A 22,357-nucleotide genomic window follows, 5' to 3' on the forward strand; every position below is an offset into this window, starting at 1 on the left:
TGGCCCCCAATGTATTTTAAGCTAGTGTGTAGATAACTTATCTACACATATGTGTAGGAACCGTTTTCTCTCTCTCTCTCTCTCTCTCTCTCTCTCTCTATATATATATATATATATATATATATATATATATATAATTACAAATTATATATTTAAAGTATTTTGGTGGGACATACATGCACATAATATTCATCCAACCATTTTTATCCATTTTGCAATTCAAATAAAATAAAGAGATAAACATGAAATTAGTTGGAACTTGGCAATGCTCGTATTTTGGCGTCCCCCAGTTGCAATTTTTCCAGAAAAGAAATCAAAAGAAGTCACTTACAATGGATCAATGGTAGAACATGATGATACAAAGGGAATAGATTCCCCACATTTAGTATACAACTCGTACGGGAAAATAAATAAGTAGGAATAATTGTCACTCATGAACGGTACATGGAAGATATGTTGAAGAACTCTTTTTACAGTATCAAATGTGACTGGGAGTCAACTTGGAGAATTATCAGTGGGGATCCAAATAAGAGAATACAGTAGGAAAACATGGGACACCTCCATTGTTTATGACTCTTGGGCACACCAGGTCGAGAAATTATACGATGTACGTTAGGATTCCCTTCCCCTTGCCACTCCATATGATAGATCGAAACCGTCCATTTGTTGGGCCACAATGTACATTGGCTATGCCCCAAAGGGGAGCACGGCTTCCCTCCAACCACCTAATCATGTTCAGGGAGTTGCATTCCACGATGGGGCCATTCATAGCCGGCCCTCTAGAAATCTCATGCCCTGAAGCGCTGCTCTCACCTCTGGTTCATTTGAGTCCACAACTCCAATAGGGCCTGAAAAAGCCCACATAGTAGCTCCCTAATCGTCCCTTAGTAGACCTATTCCAGCTGGCCCCGGATTACCAAGGCTAGATCCATCGAAGTTCACCTTTATTTTCCTTAAATTTGGAGGTTCCCACTCTGATACAGGAACTTGCCTCACCTCATAGCTAAAGCAAATATATCTCCACGCATGCCACAACTCATAGGCACAGACAAACCGAAAACTCGGGTGGAGTTTAACCCATGAAATGGTTAAAGCAATCACCTTTATGTAAATAAAGTGAGACGACTTGTTAAAGACTCAGCCTCAGCGTCCTCCATCTGGGCCTTAGAGCCCAGCCTCTGACCAAAAGACCCTTTGGGAGACCCCACCGCTCCCTCACCTACCTGCACCTTGGTGTAATTTGACTATTGGAGCTTAGCTTCCACTGCCACTCTTTCGAATGGCACAAGTTCGTTGCTCTCTCAACCCATAAAAACTCTGCCACCGGGTCTAGGAGAATCCTGGCTCTCTCTTCCTTCAAATGAGTCGGAGAGAAGGAAATCAGGTCCTGGACAGCAATAGCTTCTGTTACACATTTATATACCACGATGATGTAAGAAGAGAGAAAATAATAGATGCCAATTTTGGGCATGGATATCCCCCCCCCCCCTAAATGGATAAAATCCCTCATTTATATACCTTTGAAACTAACCGAAAACGTTAAGGGGGGATTTTATCCAACATGGGGGAGGGCTGGACATGGTTCGGTACTAGGGTAAAACCAGAACCGAGCCACCTAATGTCGGTTCCCAACTACTAGAACCAGAGCTGAACCGATTGGTCCTGGAACCGAACCGAACCAGAACCGAAATTAATCGGTTCGGTTTGGTTTTGGGTTTGCAACAGTAAAAAAAAAGGAGTGGTTTTTTAAACGAAGTGAACCTGAAATACAGTCATACTAAAAACTTAGTCTTATTAAAGGCTACTGATATTCACACCCACGTGTTGGAATTAACCATTACAAAAAAGGCTACTGATATTCACACCCACATGTTGGAATTAACCATTTGTTTTAAAAAAAATTGAGTTAACAGATATCAAAGTAAGTCTTGCCGACACTGCTCGGATTCCAAGATTCTGCCCTGTGTAGAGATTGCTATTCCATCTCATTGATTCTCTTCTCACGAGAATCCATGACTACTGTTTTCTTAGTTTCTGATCTAGCAGATCATTTGTCCCCCTTCTGGCTGGAATTCTCACACTACTTGAATTCTTGAGTTCTTAGCAAGGTTGAAGGGAAGCTAAGTTTAACTAAGCCTTGTTAATCTCGGATTTGAAGTTTGGGCTATATTTTAGAACATGTATCTTCTTCATATGTAAGCTATTTTAGTGAAATTTGAAGGCTTTTGAATAGTATAACAACTTGGGGTTGTTTCTTTGTGTGTTTGGCATCAAGAGGACAATTTTTTTCTCTTGAAACTCATCTTCTCTCTCCAACCTAGTTGGTTTCATTCCAACAGCTATGGCTATTACCATTAGAGCCAAGTCATATTATTAGTTCATGAAATGTAGTTCTTCATGTAAACTGTATAAAAACTAATTAAAATTTTCCAAATAAATAAAATGGTCCTCATGTAGACTGTGGATGTTGTGTTGAGTAAATATAAGCATGATAAGGTTGACTATTAATCTATGAATAAGGTTGACTCCATGTAAAATGAAAAACATATAAGCATATATGATAGTTAAATCTAAATCAGTAGACAAGATATTTTGTTTTTACATGGGGAATTCGAGTTGGCGAAGAAGATCCGAGGAGAAAGCATTGCAACATCAACCTTCAACCTTCAAAATAGGTTTGAAATTGCTTTGAAATTTGGATATTTTGTATAATCTACACGTTGACTAATTTTAACCTCTGATTACAATGGATGGCCCAAGAATGATTTTCTTTTGAAGATAAATTTGTATAAATATGGATAATTTGTAAAAATGATAAGTATTATGTAAATTCCTCACTAATCATTCGGATATGATTTTTACGAAGGTAAACTCATCAATTCCAAGACTAAAGTATGCGAGTCCTACTTTCCAAAGCATTCGAAAACCAATTAGTAACCAGGTGGAGCAAACCTTTGGTGCATCAATAGGACTTGTGTAAGGTAAACAGCCTACCTTACTTAGGTATAGCTAGTTCTACCAAAGGCGAACACATGTTCACTAAAATCTTCATAGGAGCCTTGACCTTACTTTTGATCCACTAGAGTTGGAAAAGGCTATGGCCAAGGCACTTTCGATGGATTCTTACTACACACCACCATTTCAACTAGTTCTGGACAGGTTCCCAATCAAAGATTCTACGTCAACAGAAAGAAATTACTACTCAAAAGAGTGTTGCACCATGGCAAATGCCTCAACACTCAACAACCATCACAGAAGACTCAGGGTATGGGTGCTTTCACCCAATTACAACCTAGGAGTTATTGGGCATTAGATGATATATCCAGGAACGCCATGTCGCAGATAAAGAGTTACTTCAACTGTGAGGGCCACGGGAGTGGAGGCACGCACAGTTGATAGAGGTACACCTCAAGGAGGGAAATCAGAAGATAGTTGAAGTTAGCAAGGGCACCATGACAGAAGGGGTCAGTGAGACACAGAGACAATGTCTTAAATTAATAGAATTGAAGGGTATGTTGTTTGATTTGATAGAAGTTAGTATCAACTTGCCATAGGTTAGTTTTTTTAGGCTTTGGTTATAAATATGGGGAAACCAATTCATTTCAAAAGAAAAAAAATATGGGGAAATCAATTAGGAGAAAACTTTTGCTAGTTTTCATTTTCCTTCAAAAGAAACTGTTTAGTATTCTTTTCCATGGTGGCAATGTCTTTTTCCATGATTAATTTGGTATTTGCAGTGAACAAACCCATCGATCTTCTTGAGTAATGAGTTGGAGGAAGATTTACGTTCGTTTATTGTGTGGAATAGACAGCCACGATCCGATTAGATTGATTATCATTGGTTATGAGTGGATTGTTATCTTCTACTTTTTTTGGGTTTAACATTGTAAATTGTGAAACATAGTTGGAAGTTCTCTCTCCTTCACATGGATCTGTTCTTTGGATCTGGATCGCTGCTTCTAGCTCTTCTACATCGAGTACGCAAATGATCCTGTGGAAGAACTAGTTAAAAGCATCTTATGATCATCAATTTTATGTATAAGGTTATCACATATAGGAGACTCTACCATACTGACCTGGTTAAAAGCATCCATCATCGATAGATTCGATACATGTCTAGGGTTATAACATATAGGAGACTCCACCAGCTTCTTAGGGCTAGTTGTGGCTTCGTGTCAGGACCCCTTAGTCCTAGATGAGTGCTCTTAGAACAACATGCAAGAAAGTTCTTTTTCTTTGTATACTGATAGTTATTATTATACTCGTAAACTGTTTCATATGACATTTGATCCAACTCCATATACTTATGAGATACGTATGAACGAAGGAATAAAGAGAATTTTCTACTCAAATTTGAATTTGCGACGGATACAAATGGAAATGGATTAATAAAAAATTCCAGGAAATGAAATTCTGACAATTCAACTTATAGAGTTTGGAATAGAATTGAAAATTGATTCAATTTCTACCTATTATTATGATATTACAATCAGATTGGGCACTAGAAGTAGATTCTGGATTTAATCCGTTCTCTAAGAATGATAGTTGAAGGCAACTCTTTGGGTTTGTGAGGAGAACCCAAAAAAAATCAAAGTGATGCTCTTTTCTAAGAGAGTTGATTTGGCATCAACACCTAGACTCTGTGGAAATTAGACGCAACTGTGTGCAAAATAGGGTTTAGTATGGGGTATATATAAGTTTTGGGTGTGGGTCAATGCTCAGACGTGTATTAAATTTCTTGTTGCAGAACCAACCATCTACATTATAGGAAACATAAGTAACCTCACCTAGCATTAGATAAGAGGCAGGACCAACAACCTGCTTCAAAGGCATTAACTCCTAAGATAAAGTGGCCACCTCAGCTAGGAGATCACTATGTTAGAAGTGCTCAACACTATTTAAAATAGGAGAATTTATATGGTGGCTGACTGTGAAAATCACAACGGAGGGTGTCAAAACCCTGCCCCTTGACTTTTCATCCTGGTCGGACCACCTCTTTTTACTTCCCACTTACATGAAAAATCAAGGGGCAGGGATTTGACAGGCTGCCCTTGTGATTTTCACGGTCAGCCACCTTATAAAAACTCTTAAAATAGAGCATTATAATTAAATCATAATCAGTGGACAAGATATAATGAAATGAAAACTCAATTCTACATTCAGCGAGATTTATTACAAAACAAACAAACAAACAGAACAAGATACAGCCACATCAACATCCAAGTAGGAACTTAGTAAGAGTGGAAAATGAGAAATGGAAAGAAACCACCAGGGAAAATGAAAAGAAATTGAACATCCTAAATTCTGGCAGGCTCAATTCTCAGATGATACTCGGAAGGTGAGACAAGAACCGTGCAACTTCTGGTCTGTGACAGTATCTAAATGTTGTATCATTGAAGGCGTGAGATGATTGGCCCAATCACCCACCTCCCCTCTCCTAAAGCCATATCATTCTCAACATTCTTAAACGTTTTTCCTATCTTGTTAACTTCTAGATTTCTCCAATTCTTAAAACTGCATAGCTTTGATATTTCCTCCACCACCCCATCTCTTTCTTCCTCCAAAGGGAAAGGACACCCCAAGAACTTGGCCAACCTCTTCAAATAAAATACAGGGTCTTGTTTGATTTCCTCGTACTTTAAGAACAATATCCTCTCAGGCGATCGCCTTCCAGTACCCCAATACATGATCCCAAAAGGGACCAAACGGTGAGACTCCATTGCAAAACATCTCAAAGGCCTCCAGTACAGGAAGAGGAGGTTGTTGAAACACCTCGGCTCTCAACCTGTTCATGAAATGCCACAAGGAAACAAAGGTATCTCTTGGATTCCTACACAAATAAACAAAGGGGCATTTTCGTCCATTTTTCAGGAGGGAAATGGGCGTCAACACCAAATGGACATGTTGAAATTGAGTGACTTCAATCGGACATTTTCCTATTTTTCCGACGTCATATGGAAAATTTCCCCCTAAGGATAAAGGAACAATAAATGCTCTTTGTGGAATTTGACCAATGGGAGCGCCCTTGTAGATGGCTTTTTTAAGGGCACCCTTCATTTTATCAATCCTCGTAGTGTAATTAATTCTACATTCAGGGACATTTATTGCAAAACAAACTGGGACATGGTAAGTAAGAGTGGGAAATGGAAGAAGGATGAAAACACAAGGGAAAGCCAAAAGAAACTGTACAACCTAAATCCTGCATGGTAGGTTCAATTCTCGAGTGATACTTGGAAAGTGAGACCAGAACCATGCAACTTCTGGTCCGTGACATGATTTAAACGTTCTATCATTGAAAGTGTGAGATTATTGGCCCAATCACCCACTTCCCCCCTCCTAAAGAACAAATTATTCTCAATGTTTATAAAGGTTTTCCCGGTCTTGTTAACTTCTAGATCGCTCAATTTCTTAAAACTGCATAGCTTCAATATTTCCTCTACCACCCCTTCTCTTTCTTCCTCCAAAGTGAAAGGACACCCCAAGAACTTGGCCAACCTCTTCAAATAAAACATGGGTTCCTGTTTTATTTCCTCGTACTTTAAGAACAAGATCCTATCAGGCCTTGCCAAGCTCTCCTTCCAGTACCCCAATACATGATCCCAAAAGGGACCAAACGATGAGACTCCATTGCAAAACATCTCAAAGGCCTCCAATAGAGGAAGAGGAGGTTGTTGAAACATCTCGGCTCTCAACCTGTTTATGAAATGCCACAAGGAAACAAAGGTATCTTTAGGATTCCTACACAAATAAACAATCCGAGAATTCGATTCGATGACCGATTTTGGTAGAGAGGTGTGAGGTATGTGAGTTGCGAAGAGCCTTGGGGAGGGAATGTTTGTTAGATCAGGAACCTTGTCATCTGCATAGACCTGAATCTCCAAGAAAGGGACGAGGTCATGGGGGTTGGTGTTGAGCAAAGGGTGGTGAGTGAGAGAGTAACGAGTCCGGTTCACAATAGCGAAAGTGAGGGCCTTCAACCAAAGTGTGCCAGATTTCGGTGTGGAGATCACAAATACATCGCTGTTATGAGCTTCTAAGTGTTTATTGCAAGCCATTGCTGCTTGTAAATGCCTTGGAGGATACCAGAAGCCTTGGTATTGGTAGTAAAACAATTGGTACCACCCTTTAGTTTTTGGGAAGGAGGAGATTAGTTCCTTGAATTCTTTGCTTATTCCTTCGTCTTCTTCATGGAGATGAAAGTCCTCGGAGGAAAAAGAGGATGCTTCCATGGTGATGATAGGACTATTCAGATCTCAGGATATGAACATCTTCTGTTACACATTTATATACCACGATGATGTAAGAAGAGAGAAAATAATAGATGCCAATTTTTAAACCAAGCAAAACAAACTGGGACATGGTTAGTCCTATTAAATGCTACTGATTTTGACACCCACATGTTCGAATTAACCATTTGGTTTAAAAAAAATTGAGTTAACATTAAATAGCAAGGTTGAAGGGAAGAAGACAAACAGTAGCAAGTGTGGGTGTGAATATTAAGTAAAAAAAAATGGCTGTCTTATGGAAGAAGACGAACAGTAGCAAGGTTGAAGGGAATCAGGGATACGTCCCAAGTGAAAAAAAAAGGCTGTACCTTTGGGCTTCTTCTTCTTCTTGACAGCCGGATTTTCCGGATCCGACGGACGAGTGGAGGCGCTGAGGCAGTGAGGCGTGAGAGGGATTGCAACTTGCAAAGTAGATAAGAAAGTAAGAAACTAGGGTTTATTAGTTCTTTCCTTTCTTTAATTCTTTTGTCTTTAAAAAATCTAAATTAAGAGATCATATAATGATATCAGCAGCCCATAATTTTGAATTAAATATTAACAATTTAACAAATTTGTGTCCTCAAAAATGATACTAACACTTAGGGGTGGACATGGTTCCGGTTCGAACCGAGGAACCGAACCGAACCGGCACATATGGTTCGGTTCGGTTCGGTTCCATAGTTATATGGTTCGGTTCCGGTTCTAATAACCTGGAACCGATGGAAATTCGGTTCGGTTCTGGGTTTGGATCCCGGAACCGAGAACCGAACCAAGAACCGACCCACCTTAAAACCCTTAGTCAGACTGGAAAACAAGTTTTTTAATCTCAGCACTTGCCCAAATATTTTTAATCTCACCAAACAAGCCTTAATATTTTAATGGCAGGAAAGAAGATGTGGGAATCCTTTTTGTTTTTAATATTAACTTGAAAGTTTTTGTAAGTGTAAGAAGAAAGTGAAAGGCTTTTAAAAATAGTAAAATATTATGAGAGTAGTTTGTATAACGCCCCCACAAAGTCATATTCATCATTTCATTAGAGACTTTTGTGCTCTGCTTTTCCCATAATGATGATGACAAGCTGGAAACAAAAAATTATTCTATCTCAAGAAAAGAAAACCAAACATTCAAACAACTATTGTGAAGAAATTCCGTTGATTTGATGAAGATCGGGTAAACCCAGAACCGAACCGAACCGAACCGATTATATATGGTTCTGGTTCGGTTCGGTTCCAAACTTATATGGTTCTGGTTCGGTTCCAATTTCAGGGAACCGATTATATATGGTTCGGTTCTGGGTATACCCCAAAACCGAACCGAACCGAACCATGTCCACCCCTACTAACACTCCCACTTTTTTAGTTTTTGACGGATTTTAAATCACGCATAATCGCATGCATATACTATTTTTTCCGGTTCAGTTTGGTTCTCGGTTCCAGGTCACCAAACCCAGAACCGAATTGAAAGCCGCAGGTTCCCAGGTCTAGGACCCAGAACCGAACCGCCCTGGATTCAGGACCGAAGCACCCGGTTCGGTTTTAACCGAACCATGTCCAGCCCTGGGGGAATATCACTGCCCGCCAATTTTTTATGAAACTCATATAATAAAGGGTTTTGCTAACGAGCGCCCTCGTTGAGGTGTGTTGGAAATGAAAATATATAATCACTAATAGGACAACCCGTGCGATGCACGGGAGCGAAAAAAGTAAAGTGATAAAATGATCAATTAAAAAAAATTAAAAAGTGGGATCTCATTCGTTAAAAGAATTAGGAGGGAAGAACACTTGAAAATTCACAAAACATGTGAATAAAGCAGCAAATTTCAACATTCATGATTTAGCTACATATTAAATTAAAAAAAGAAGAAGAAAATTTTATGAGATGACAATCACACATTCCAATTATTTGAGATGAGGAGTAAACTCCAGTGAACAAAATATGATGAAAATAAGGGCCCGTTTGGATACCCCTTGGATTTGGATTTGGAGGTGAATTTGGATTTTTAAATCCAAATTCGGCGTTTGGCAAGCCTTTATGACATCTGGATTTGGATTTGAGTGAATTCCACAAGATTTACAAATTCATCATGTTAGTGTAATTTTTTGGATTTATAAACCCTTTCTGCGAGGGGTTATTTATAAATCTAAATCTGACCCGTAAGGGGTTAAAATGACCAAAATATACCAAAAAAGTATTAAATGATTTAACTACCCACATGACATTAAAAACTGGTCAAAATACATCGTATTAGGTAAAATGACTAGAAAACCCCCGAGTGAGGCAAAATGACCGAAATACCCCTATACCAGGTAAAAATGACAAAATACCCCCCACTCGTGAAAAATGACTAAAATACCCTTATGACATAAAAGTGATCAAAATAGCCTCATACAAGGTGAAATGACTAGAATACCCCAATATCATGAAAAATTACTAAAATACCCCTACATTGTAATTACATCACCAACGGCCATATCCCCACAAAAAATCAGATTTTCCCCTTTTAAAACCTTCCCCAAAATGCCCAAATCATTGTCAAATCCCTAATTTTCCATCACCAACGGCCATATTTCAATCAAAGCCCATTTTACGCCCATCAATTCCATAAAAACAACCAAATTAGATTTCAAAATAAACCCTAACTGGTCCCCAAAATGGCATTTCCCCCCTCATTTTACCTATAAATACCCTACGTCATAACCCTTCAAGACACGAAAAAATACAAGACACAAGCCTCACACAAAGCTCTCAAGATCTCAAGCCGATCTCTAGCCTTCTCTCTTTTCTTCAAGCTTTCAATATTTTTTCTCTCTTCTCCAACTTTCATTTTCTACAACCTTTTTACTGCATTTTCATCACTTTTACACTGGGCAGCAACATTACACCGTCTAAAAGGCCTTCAAACATTCCCAAACGACTCACCCCACATATCTCTGTCAAAGGACGCCAAGCGCCTCCACCTTCGCCTTTCCCTGCAAGTCCACCGGTTCTTCTGCAACTCTGGAATTCTGCAAAGAAGGGAAGGACTAAACCCTTTTGTATTTTTAGACTTCTATCTTATCAATTAATTTATTCTAGAATTGCTCTAAGCAGCTGTTTTGAATTCTCCCATGCTACTCTGCATCTTGTCCAGTCTCTTGTAAGTGATTGACATATGATACCCACTTATTAAGTGCTCCGTTGAACGCCCTCACACAACCTTGCTGCTTATAGATTTTAAGTTTAGAGGAAAAGACCTTTGCTGCTATTGCTTGCTACATCTTTAGTTTGCTTTGAATGCTTGAACTTTAAAAGGCACCACAACAGGTGGTCTTTTAGACCAATTATTACATTGCGAAGTCACCACAAAGCTTGCCGCAACAATCAACGAGCCTCATGGCCGATGCAGAACTAGCCGGAGAAAAGTTTCTATGATCATTTAGCTGCCATCCAATCAATCCCTCCAGAGGTAAAAGACCTCGAAAAAGACTACTGGTCCTCACACGACATTGTGGAATCCTCCCAAAGACTTTTGCTCTGTCGATAATGGAAAATCCATCTCCAAAAACCTTGTGGATTTGAAACCTGGTTTATTCCTCGATGCTGAAAGCATTGATTTTGATCCCTCAACTCACTATAAAAGGGGACTCGACTTCACAAAATCCTTCCTGGTAGATCATCAGTGTTTCCCCCAAATCAGCCAAACCTAGCCCAGAAATCAGCTCCGGCTCTTAAATCTCCTCCCAATCCCTTCATAACACCGGATCCTAGCCTAGAGATCGCTTTCAGGCCACCAAGAAACCCAACCCTAGATGAATTCATCCAACCCCATCCTCAACCGCCTGAGTCTCACTCAATGAGTCAACTCAGTCCACCAAGCCAATTCGCCCATCCCAACCAAGACTCACCCCCCTCCTCGGGACCATCAAAATTAGTAAGGGCGGGAAAATTCGAAATCCTTACCGGGTTTGGAATTGGAAGACAAGCGGACCAAAACTCAAATGGGTCTCTCACGGAAATCGAGGTTCCCCGTCCAAAAAATTCAGATTTGCCCGCTCCACCAAGCCCAAAAAAAACCCCTCTTCATACATCAAAATCTCCCGCCCAGAGAACTCAAAGCTCAATCCCTCCCTCTGTCGCCCCTACTCAAGCAAACTCCTGGCCTTCCCTCCCCTCAAATGGGAAATGGGCTGGTCTCTTTGCCTCAAACCCAAAAGCTGCTGTTGACACCAAAATCAACTTCTTCTCCCCAATCTCCCCGGAAGAAGGACCTCAGAGAGCTCTGTTTGGAGAAGAAGACTTTGATAAGGCTAAGAATATGTGGGAATATTGCCTTCTAGGGTATTTTCTGGGTCGAAGACCTTATTACCTAGCTCTAAAAATCCATTTATCCAGGAAATGGAATTCTAAGGGAGACTTCCAGCTTGTTGCCCTTCCGAACAGTTTTTTCCTGTTCAAATTTTCTAATGAAGAACACTGTAGAAAAGTCTTGGAAACCCCTACCACTTATGGAGGCAGAACTCTGATTCTTCAAAAATGGTCTCCGGATTGGGCATTGGAAAAGCTGAAGCTAACCTCCATACCCTTATGGATAAAATTCCCAGCTCTCCATCTAAAATTTTGGACACCAACTGGACTTGGAAAGTTAGCAAGCCTGGTAGGACGGCCTCTCTAGATGGACACTCAAACTGCAGAATGCACAAGACTCACATACGCCCGAGTATGTGTTGAAATCTCCGCAGAGGACTCCCTACCAGACATAATCCACATCCAAACCCCTACTGGCTTAGAGACCCAAGCTGTAGAATATGATTGGAGGCCAAGAGCCTGCCAACACTGTAAAGAATTCAGCCACAATTTAGACAGATGTGCCCAAATTGCTCAAAGGCCGATTCCTCAAGGGAAGAAGAAGCAAGAATGGATCCCCAAAAAGCAATTGGGAAATCAGGAAGCAGGAAATAGTTCGGTTGCACCTTCCCAAGAAGAAAAGAAAACCCCCCCCAGTTATTGATATCCAAATTAATAACCCATTTGACATTTTGGTTTCAATGGAATCTGATGAGAACCCATCCTATTCAGAGAAAGACCCCAGCTCTCAATCCTCAGAGATCCAACCTCCCAAAGAAAACCCCCTCTACTCCAGTCAGGCCCAAGACCCTTCTCTTACTACATCCCCAACCAAGGCCCAAACCCCTTCACAAAATTCAAACGGCAGCCCCATTGCCCCCAGTCAAATTAAGCCTTCCTCTTCTGAACCCGGTACCCAACCTCAACCATTTAACCCTCCTCCAAGACCAAACAGCTCCCATCACGGATAATCATGATGTCTGTGGTGGATTGTCAGTCCCAGCCGATTCGAGGCCTGAGAAGGAACAAAGTGAACCTTGTCATAGTAAGGAGGAGGCAATTAGGCCTGAAATAGAGTACTCCTCCAAAGAACAGTCGGAAATGGAAGCTGATGAAGAAGAACACCCCCATCTAAAGAAAAAAGAAACCCTCCAACAAAGGAAAACTAAATCTTCTAAGGTTCAGAAGCTGAGGAAGAGCCAGAGACCAAGGTATTTTAGCCAGAAGATGAAAGACGCCTTGGATCATTAGTGGCTTAATCATGAGGACCGGCTCTAGATTTCACATGTTTTCTCTATTCTCTTTCTTGTTTTATTATCAAGGGTATTATTATCTTTGTTGTTTCCCTTTCCCTTAGTCATTATTCTCAGGATTGGGGAGTGGTCTTGTTTCTTTTATTGTAATATCTTTCTTTAATTAATATACTGGTAGGGGTCTGCCTAACCCCAGCTTACCGATAAAAAAAAAAAAAAAAAAAAAAATCAACGAGCTTCTGTTGCAGTCGCAAAAATCACTGTACGGATAAGTAAACAAAGCAATTTCGTTTGACACTTATCGAGGCGGTCGAAGAACGACTAGCCCGTCAAGCTAAGCTCGCCATAACAGGTTGGTACCCCTTAATCTTAGAATCGTCATTAAGTGACCCAAACTTTAAAACCCCAATCCCAATTTAAAAATTTGCATTTTTTAAAACGTTTTTAGTAGTTTTCAGATACCAGTAACGATTCTAGATTCCGGCAATCCAAACACACCCTTTAAGTATATGGATTTTTTAATTCAGTAATTAGCCAACAATTACACGATAGTAGTAATAGCAAATTTCCTCTTCATTAGGAGTCTGGTGCTTTGTTTTTTACGTTTCTTATTTCTTTTCTTTGCGTTCTTTATTTTTGGAAATAATCATATATCTTGTAAATGACACGGGAAGAGAAAGGACCGATAGAGACGATACCAGTTCTTTGACTTTTTTTGTGAAAAGCTTGACTCCATTAACATGTGTAGTTGAATGTTGTTCATATTTTGCTTAGGAGATTCTCTCCTAAACCGTGGTAAAGGCGTTTCTGTAGGCATTTTATTTTGCTTTGCTTAGCTGATGAGAGCCTGCAACCGCGAATCCGATGATTAAAATACTATTTTTGGAAGGATTAAACTTCATATATGCTCCGGGAGTGGAAACAAATTTCAGGCCTACACATAGCTCCAAAACTAAAGTTTTGAGGTCCTTGTCAATGGAGCAATCATACCTATTTTTACGATCAAAACACCTCCTTCCAAAAAATTCACCCGAGCTTCTGCATGCTCACTCCCGGTCTCCTGAAGGCAATACAAGCAACCACATACATCGACTGGACATCGTTCGACCAAGAGTAAGGTGAACACTCAGCTTCAACTCTGACTTTATATTATAAGTGCACTGATCAAGGTGTTAGACTGTTGGGAAGCTCGAACCACCTGGAGAGGATGCCGTTGCACCCAAATGGCTACATCAACCACACTATAGGGGTAATCCTTCCACTTAGCTTTTATTAGTTAATTAGTTAAAATTACGAACTAATTAGAAGAGCCTTAGCCCATCAACCATTTTGCAGTCATTAAAAAAAAAACAGGAACTAATTAGAATATAATTAGGATCCAAGAGCCTTGGCCCACCAATAGAGTGGGGCATAGGGGCCTTGGGACTTGGGCCCATCAGTGGCCCAAATCCCATGACCCCCTCCTCACATTCAGTCGGCCATTAATTATTTCTATTTAAGGGATTTTTTGCTGATTAGTCCCTACTCGGCAAAATAAATACACGAGATAGATGAAGGGCTGAGATTATCCGATTGTCGTTGTCCACACTCAACTTCCACCAACAAATCTGACTAACCCGCGTAGAAGAAAATACAGCACCATTAATATGTGATCCACATGATAGGTTGTCCCATCCCATCCCTCCCAAACATGGCATGCGTAAAGTAAAGACTTTTCTATGGGGAAGGTTAAGTGAGAGCTACGAGCATCATAGATCAAGGGCCGAGATCATCCCATTGATTTGGCTAGACTTATGGTCGTTGTCCAGGCTCAACTTTCCACCGACAAATCTGACTAACCCGCGTGGGCTTCATTACTTTTGATTAAATTTGATACGTCTTCTCTCTCTCTTCATTATTTTCTCTCTCTCCACATTATCGGTGCCCCACATGGCATATTTAAATTAATGTAAAGACTTTTGTAGGCGGAACAATAAACGAAGCATATACCTTTTCAAAAAAAACAATAAACGAAGCATATAGATGAAGGGCTGAGATTATCCGATTGTCATTGCCCAGACTCAGCTAGTCAACTTCCACCGACAAATCTGACTAACCCGCGTGGGCTTCATTACTTTTCATTAACTTTTCTCTCGCTCTCTCTTACTGCTCTCGCTCTCTCTCTCTCTCTCTCTCTCTCTCTTCATTATTTTCAGCTTCCTTGATTCTTGTATTTTTACCCCTTGAAATGGCAAAACTACTCCTCTCATGGGGTGTCGAAACGAGGAATTGGGAAAAGACCAAGGCCAAGGACCAAACCCTATCATTGTGGTATGCACATCATTCAGTCTACATATCAAAGATGACCAAATTGGAGCAAAGCTGAGGCTAGTAGTCAAACCCATATCTACAGTATGCATATACATCCCAAAGACTCCAAAATAGAAATGGAATAAAAAAAAACACAACAAAACCTTACCCCCAGGAGCGATCTGAGACACAATCAAAATGAAAGTGCTGGGGTCTCATTCATGACCAGACGAGTACATGAAGATCTTAACAAATGCAACTTCTCGCCAACAGGGATTAGAAACAGGGAGTATAGAAATTTACAATGGCAGTAACAACATGACATGTCTGAACCCATTCTTTGAAAAATTAGGATAATGAAACCAACCCCAAAAGTAGATGAAGGTTGGATATAGGGCTATTAACTCTATCTCTGAGATCAAGTCATATCCCCTTCTTCTCCCTCCCCCTTTTTTTTTTATTAAAAATTTTTAGAGTTGAAAATGGAGAATGAAGAGTTTATGATAATTTTGAACAAACCATATCACAGAGAAGGAAATGAACCTTAATGAAGACCAAGATTTAGGAGTATATGTAAACACAAATCACACCATAAAGAAACTAGATTTTTGCAAACCTGAAGAAGATGACCGATGCCCAATGATCGAGGTTGTCAACGGCACAAGGCGATGACGATGATCGAATTAGGCGACAGAAGATCGAATTTATTGATTGGAGCCGGTTGTGCTATTGGTCGACGATCGCAAGGTTGAGCGGGTTGCCGGATTTGACGAGAGATCACCGGAGATGGTGGCTGGAAATTGAGGGGTGGGAGAGATGTGGTTGAAGGAAGGAGGTGAAGAAGAAGAAAATGGGGTATTGAAATGGAGTGGGTTTGGGTTTATGAAAGGGACGAAAATGGAGGTTGATGGTGGTGGCGGGGTCAACCGGTGGGAAGGATCCGATCGGATCCCTACCTCCTCTCTTTCTCTTTTCCTTCTGCTCTCCCTGTTGGGAGCCGCAAGCCGCAAATGGGGATGAAGACCCCAAACCCTCTTCTAATTTTTATTCTTCTTCTAACCCTCTCTCTGCAAACGAAAGGAGTTGGATGGTGGAGGGATTTTCGATGGGGGTACCGGAGATGATGGGTTATAGAGGCCGCTCCAGATTTTTATCTTCCTCTGCTTTTGGGGTTTGCTGATTAGTGTGGGTTTTAGAGAGGGTGAAGGTAATGGATGAGGTAGTGGTGTGAGATGGCCGGCCGGAGTTGCAGAAGGAGGTGAGAAATGGTGGTGGTGGCTGTGAGGGTTTGGGTGTTGCAGGTGGTGGGATAGAGGTGTAGGGGGTGCGGCTGAGATGAGGATCGGTTGGAGGAGGTGGGAGAAGATGATGGCTAGTGGATTTGGGTTTAATGGGGAGGGGTTTTGAGGTTGAAGATGGTGGAATCGATGGAGGTTGTGGAGGTGGCCGGCCAGAGATAGTGGTCGGAGGTGGGTTTGATGGTGGGTTTGATGGTGGCGGTATTGGAGAAGAATGGTGGAGGTGGTGGTGCCGATGATGGCGGTGGAGGAGTAATCGGCCGGCGGCTCCCACTCTTTTTATGCCTCGAACGAAAATGAGGCTCCTCTGCTTTCTCTCCCAAATCCTCCCTCTCTGCCAAAAACGAGGCTCCCCCTCTAAACCCTAATACGTTAGTTTATATAGGGAGATGATAAGTTCGAGCCCTCTTTTCCCTTGGGACAACCCCTCTCTTGAATAATCCACTCCCCTTTGGCTTCAATTAATAGGAAATGGCACACCTTCTCCTTTCTTAGATGGGCCACCCCATTTAGATAATTTGGCCCCCCCGTTTTCCCTTAAAGGAATTAGAATATTAGCCTATTTTCCTTCTTGGGCAACTCCAAATAATATTAATCACCCTCCCTCTATTAATGATATAAATACAACTCTGCACAAATTAGCTCATCTTATTTGGCATTTTCAGCAGATTTCGACAAAACTTTATAGGAGGCTACTGGCGATCCTAACTTACTTCACGATGAAACCTGGGATCCTAATTCACTTGCTTAATGGAATTTTGATTCAAAACAAGGGTTTAGGGCTCGGTCAAAATGGGGTGTCTACAGTTCCACTTAAACATATATGCATCTTTGATGCTCTTAAGATCTCAGGATATGAGCGCAAACAAGCGTAGAGGACACATTGATGGATCGCCCAAACGGATGCACCAGATGAATTCTTGATGACATAATTTGTGGATTGCATTCACTTGAAGTCTTGATTGCTTACATTGGCTTATTATTATTAAGAAGTTAGGAATCACGCCAAGTACTAAGTGCTTTCACAAGTTACCTCTTATTAATTTTTAGGAAGTCCTTTATTTAGGTGTTTCCTTCTTATTATATTAGCACGTAGGAACTTGCAGTTAATTTTTTTATACAATTGGTAGGTGAATTTTCTAAATCAGTATGTAGTCAACAACCACACGGTAGTAGTAACGTCAGGTTTCCTCTTTAATAGGAGTCTAGTGTCTTTTTCACGTGAAGCGCTAACAAGTTTTTTTTTTTTTTTTGATGACGTAGGATGTCCCCACCCCTTCGGGAGTAGGACTAGTCCCTACGGATACTCGCAACGACCTACTCACCACGTGTATCAGGTAAGTCGAGGGCGGGGTTCGAACACTCGTCAACAGGGAGCAAACCCGTGACTTTATGCCGAGTTAACCCTCATTATTAAGAAGTCTTATTTCGACATTTCTTTCTTATCATATTAGCACCTAGGTTATTGCAGTCAATTTATTATACTTTGGGTTGGTTTGGATTGCGGGAATTGCGAATGAGTATCGGTATCACATTCCAATCCAATTCCAATTCCCCCTTGTAAACGGAATAATGATTCAAATTCTAGTGTTTGTGTAAGCACTGGGAATTAATCATCATTCTGATTCTAGAGTTTGGTACCGTTCACACCAACATCGGAATCGAATCAAATTTTTAATAAATATTTTGATCATTTTTTATGTCATTGGGGTATTTTAGTCATTTTTCATAATTAGGGGTATTTTGGTAATTTTTCATGACTCAATGGTATTATGGTCATTTTACCTGATATTGTGTATATTGATCATTTCATAACATGAGGGTATATTAGTCATTTTTTTACGACTCAAAGGTATTTTTCTAATCTTTACCTAATATAGGGGTATTTAAGTTATTTTCCATAACAATGGCAGTCTGGTCGTTTTTACCCGATATGTGGTATTTTGATCATTTTTATGTCGTGGGGAGTATTTTAGTTATTTTTCATGACTAGTGGTATGCTGGTCAGTTTTACCTGATATGAGGTATTTTGATTATTTTATATCATAGTTTTATGTTAGTCATTTTCCACGGCCCATGGTATTCTTGTCATTTTTACCCGATAGGTGGTATCTTGATCATTTGTATGTCATAGGGGTATTTTAGTCATTTTTCATGACTCAAGAGTATTTTTGTCATTTTCCACGACTCAAGGTTATTCTAATCATATTTACCTAGTGCATGGTATCCGGATCATTTTTATGTCATGCGTATATGGGGTATTTTGATCATTTTTATATCATGGGGTGATTTTAGTTATTACTATGTGGTATTTTGGTCACTTTTACTCGATATAGAGGCATTCCAATTATTTTCCATGACACGGGGCTATTCTAGTCATTTTACCCTCTATGAGAGTATTTTGACCATTTTTATTCTTAATTGTATTTTAGTAATTTTCCACGACTTAGAGGTATTTTGGTCATTTTCAATCGATATAGGGGTATTTCGGTTATATTTCATGACGCAGTGGTATTATGGTCATTTTAGCCTAATTGGCATATTTTGATATTTTTTATTGTATGGGGGCATTTTATTCATTTTTTCACATGGAATCGGTCAAGTGCCGTTGGGAGGAGATTCAACGTTGTTTTTTCATCTCCATTCCGGGAATCAAAATACCACCCTCTTGGGCGGGAAACAAAAAGTGCCAAATATTCTGTTGTTTTTTAACCAATCAGAATTAAAATCATTTCCCATTGCATTTTGTAAACGAAACCAAACGCTGGAATCACCTAAATTGAAATTTAATACTGGTACCGATTCCCTATTCTGACAATCCAAAAGCAAGTCTATGAATCTTTCAATTCAGTAAGTGTAGACACCCCCAGGGATCGGGTCCCACGGTAAGTAGTATTGAAATCGGATACTGTAAGCACGTGGTTTTAAAAAAACCACCCTTTTAAAACAAAACAAATACCCTCACTTTTACAGCTATTTACATCCCAAGCCATCCTTTTAAGTATAGAATAAACCAAAATAACTTTCGAATTTACGAAGCCATGCCATTGGCCCTAAAAAAAAACGAGTTTTACTTCTCAAAAGTGTATTTTCGCCCAAAATAGAAAACCAACCATGTTCCCTCCCATTCCACCACCCAAATCTTCCATAAATTGCCAAATCTTTTCAAAGAAAATAAAACCAAAATCTAGATACCATATCCCCACAAAAAATCCGATTTTCCCCTTTTAAAACCTTCCCCAAAATGCCTAAATCATTGTCAAATCCCTAATTTTCCATCACCAACGGCCATATTTCAATCAAAGCCCATTTTACGCCCATCAATTCCATAAAAACAACCAAATTAGATTTCAAAATAAACCCTAATTGGTCCCCAAAATGGCATTTCCCCCCTCATTTTACCTATAAATACCCTACGTCATAACCCTTCAAGACACGAAAAAATACAAGACACAAGCCTCAGACAAAGCTCTCAAGATCTCAAGCCGATCTCTAGCCTTCTCTCTTTTCTTCAAGCTTTCAATATTTTTTCTCTCTTCTCCAACTTTCATTTTCTACATCCTTTTTACTGCATTTTCATCACTTTTACACTGGGCAGCAGCATTACACCGTCTAAAAGGCCTTCAAACATTCCCAAACGACTCACCCCACATATCTCAGTCAAACGACGCCAAGCGCCTCCACCTTCGCCTTTCCCTGCAAGTCCACCGGTTCTTCTGCAACTCTGGAATTCTGCAAAGAAGGGAAGGACTAAACCCTTTTGTATTTTTAGACTTCTATCTTATCAATTAATTTATTCTAGAATTGCTCTAAGCAGCTGTTTTGAATTCTCCCATGCCACTCTGCATCTTGTCCAGTCTCTTGTAAGTGATTGACATATGATACCCACTTATTAAGTGCTCAGTTGAACGCCCTCACACAACCTTGCTGCTTATAGATTTTAAGTTTATAGGAAAAGACCCTTGCTGCTATTGCTTGCTACATCTTTAGTTTGCTTTGAATGCTTGAACTTTAAAAGGCACCACAACAGGTAGTCTTTTAGACCAATTATTACATTGCGAAGTCACCACAAAGCTTGCCACAACAATCAACGAGCCTCATGGCCGATGCAAAACCAGCCGGAGAAAAGTTTCTATGATCATGTAGCTGCCATCCAATCAATCCCTCCAGAGGTAAAAGACCTCGAAAAAGAGTACTGGTCCTCACACGACATTGTGGAATCCTCCCAAAGACTTCTGCTCTGTCGATAATGGAAAATCCATCTCCAAAAACCTTGTGGCATTGAAAGCTGGTTTATTCCTCGATGCTGAAAGCATTGATTTTGATCCCTCAACTCACTATAAAAGGGGACTCGACTTCACAAAATCCTTCCTGGTAGATCATCAGTGTCTCCCCCAAATCAGCCAAACCCAGCCCAGAAATCAGCTCCGGCTCTTAAATCTCCTCCCAATCCCTTCATAACACCGGATCCTAGCCTAGAGATCGCTTTCAGGCCACCAAGAAACCCAACCCTAGATGAATTCATCCAACCCCATCCTCAACCGCCTGAGTCTCACTCATTGAGTCAACTCAGTCCACCAAGCCAATTCGCCCATCCCAACCAAGACTCGCCCCCCTCCTCGGGACCATCAAAATTAGTAAGGGCGGGAAAATTCGAAATCCTTACCGGGTTTGGAATTGGAAGACAAGCGGACCAAAACTCAAATGGGTCTTTCACGGAAATCGAGGTTCCCCGCCCAGAAAATTCAGATTTGCCCGCTCCCCCAAGCCCAAAAAAAACCCCTCTTCATACATCAAAATCTCCCGCCCAAAGAACTCAAAGCTCAATCCCTCCCTCTGTCGCCCCTACTCAAGCAAACTCCTAGGCTTCCCTCCCCTCAAATGGGAAATGGGCTGGTCTCTTTGCCTCAAACCCAAAAGCTGCTGTTGACACCAAAATCAACTTCTTCTCCCCAATCTTCCCGGAAGAAGGACCTCAGAGAGCTCTGTTTGGAGAAGAAGACTTTGATAAGGCTAAGAATATGTGGGAATATTGCCTTCTAGGGTATTTTCTGGGTCGAAGACCTTATTACCTAGCTCTAAAAACCCATTTATCCAGGAAATGGAATCCTAAGGGAGACTTCCAGCTTGTTGCCCTTCCGAACAGTTTTTTCCTGTTCAAATTTTCTAATGAAGAAGACTGCAGAAAAGTCTTGGAAACCCCTACCACTTATGGAGGCAGAACTCTGATTCTTCAAAATGGTCTCCGGATTGTGCATTGGAAAAGCTGAAGCTAACCTCCATACCCTTATGGATAAAATTCCCAGCTCTCCATCTAAAATTTTGGACACCAACTGGTCTTGGAAAGTTAGCAAGCCCGGTAGGACGGCCTCTCTAGATGGACACTCAAACTGCAGAATGCACAAGACTCACATACGCCCGAGTATGTGTTGAAATCTCCGCAGAGGACTCCCTACCAGACATAATCCACATCCAAACCCCTACTAGCTTAGAGACCCAAGCTGTAGAATATGATTGGAGGCCAAGAGCCTGCCAACACTGCAAAGAATTCAGCCACAATTCAGACAGATGTGCCCAAATTGCTCAAAGGCCGATTCCTCAAGGGAAGAAGAAGCAAGAATGGATCCCCAAAAAGCAATTGGGAAACCAGGAAGCAGGAAATAGTTCGGTTGCACCTTCCCAAGAAGAAAAGAAAACCCCCCCCCAGTTATTGATATCCAGATTAGTAACCCATTTGACATTTTGGTTTCAATGGAATCTGATGAGAACCCATCCCATTCAGAGAAAGACCCCAGCTCTCAATCCTCAGAGATCCAACCTCCCGAAGAAAACCCCCTCTACTCCAGTCAGGCCCAAGACCCTTCTCTTACTACATCCCCAACCAAGGCCCAAACCCCTTCACAAAATTCAAACGGCAGCCCCATTGCCC

At 40.7% G+C, this 22,357-nt stretch overlaps 1 pseudogene across 5 annotated transcripts; it reads right to left on the reverse strand.

Annotated features, from left to right (window-relative positions):
- Positions 1 to 224: 224 nt before the first annotated feature.
- On the reverse strand, positions 225 to 17,442 carry LOC143852620 (cytosolic sulfotransferase 15 pseudogene; annotated as a pseudogene). Of its 5 annotated transcripts, none has more exons than XR_013236805.1 (3): positions 15,747 to 16,846; positions 7,595 to 7,687; positions 225 to 1,387 (listed from the first exon to the last, which is right to left on the reverse strand). The product of XR_013236805.1 is annotated as a cytosolic sulfotransferase 15 pseudogene, transcript variant X3 (transcript). The 5 variants fall into 5 exon arrangements; XR_013236806.1 differs by having other exon boundaries at positions 225 to 1,404; XR_013236803.1 differs by lacking the exon at positions 225 to 1,387 and adding an exon at positions 6,213 to 7,271 and having other exon boundaries at positions 15,747 to 16,950.
- Positions 17,443 to 22,357: the final 4,915 nt, after the last annotated feature.

The sequence above is a fragment of the Tasmannia lanceolata genome, unplaced genomic scaffold, assembly GCF_043159265.1.
Source record: "Tasmannia lanceolata isolate RefF3 unplaced genomic scaffold, GAP_Taslan_0.1 ptg000019l, whole genome shotgun sequence".
Classification (NCBI taxonomy): Eukaryota; Viridiplantae; Streptophyta; class Magnoliopsida; order Canellales; family Winteraceae; genus Tasmannia; species Tasmannia lanceolata.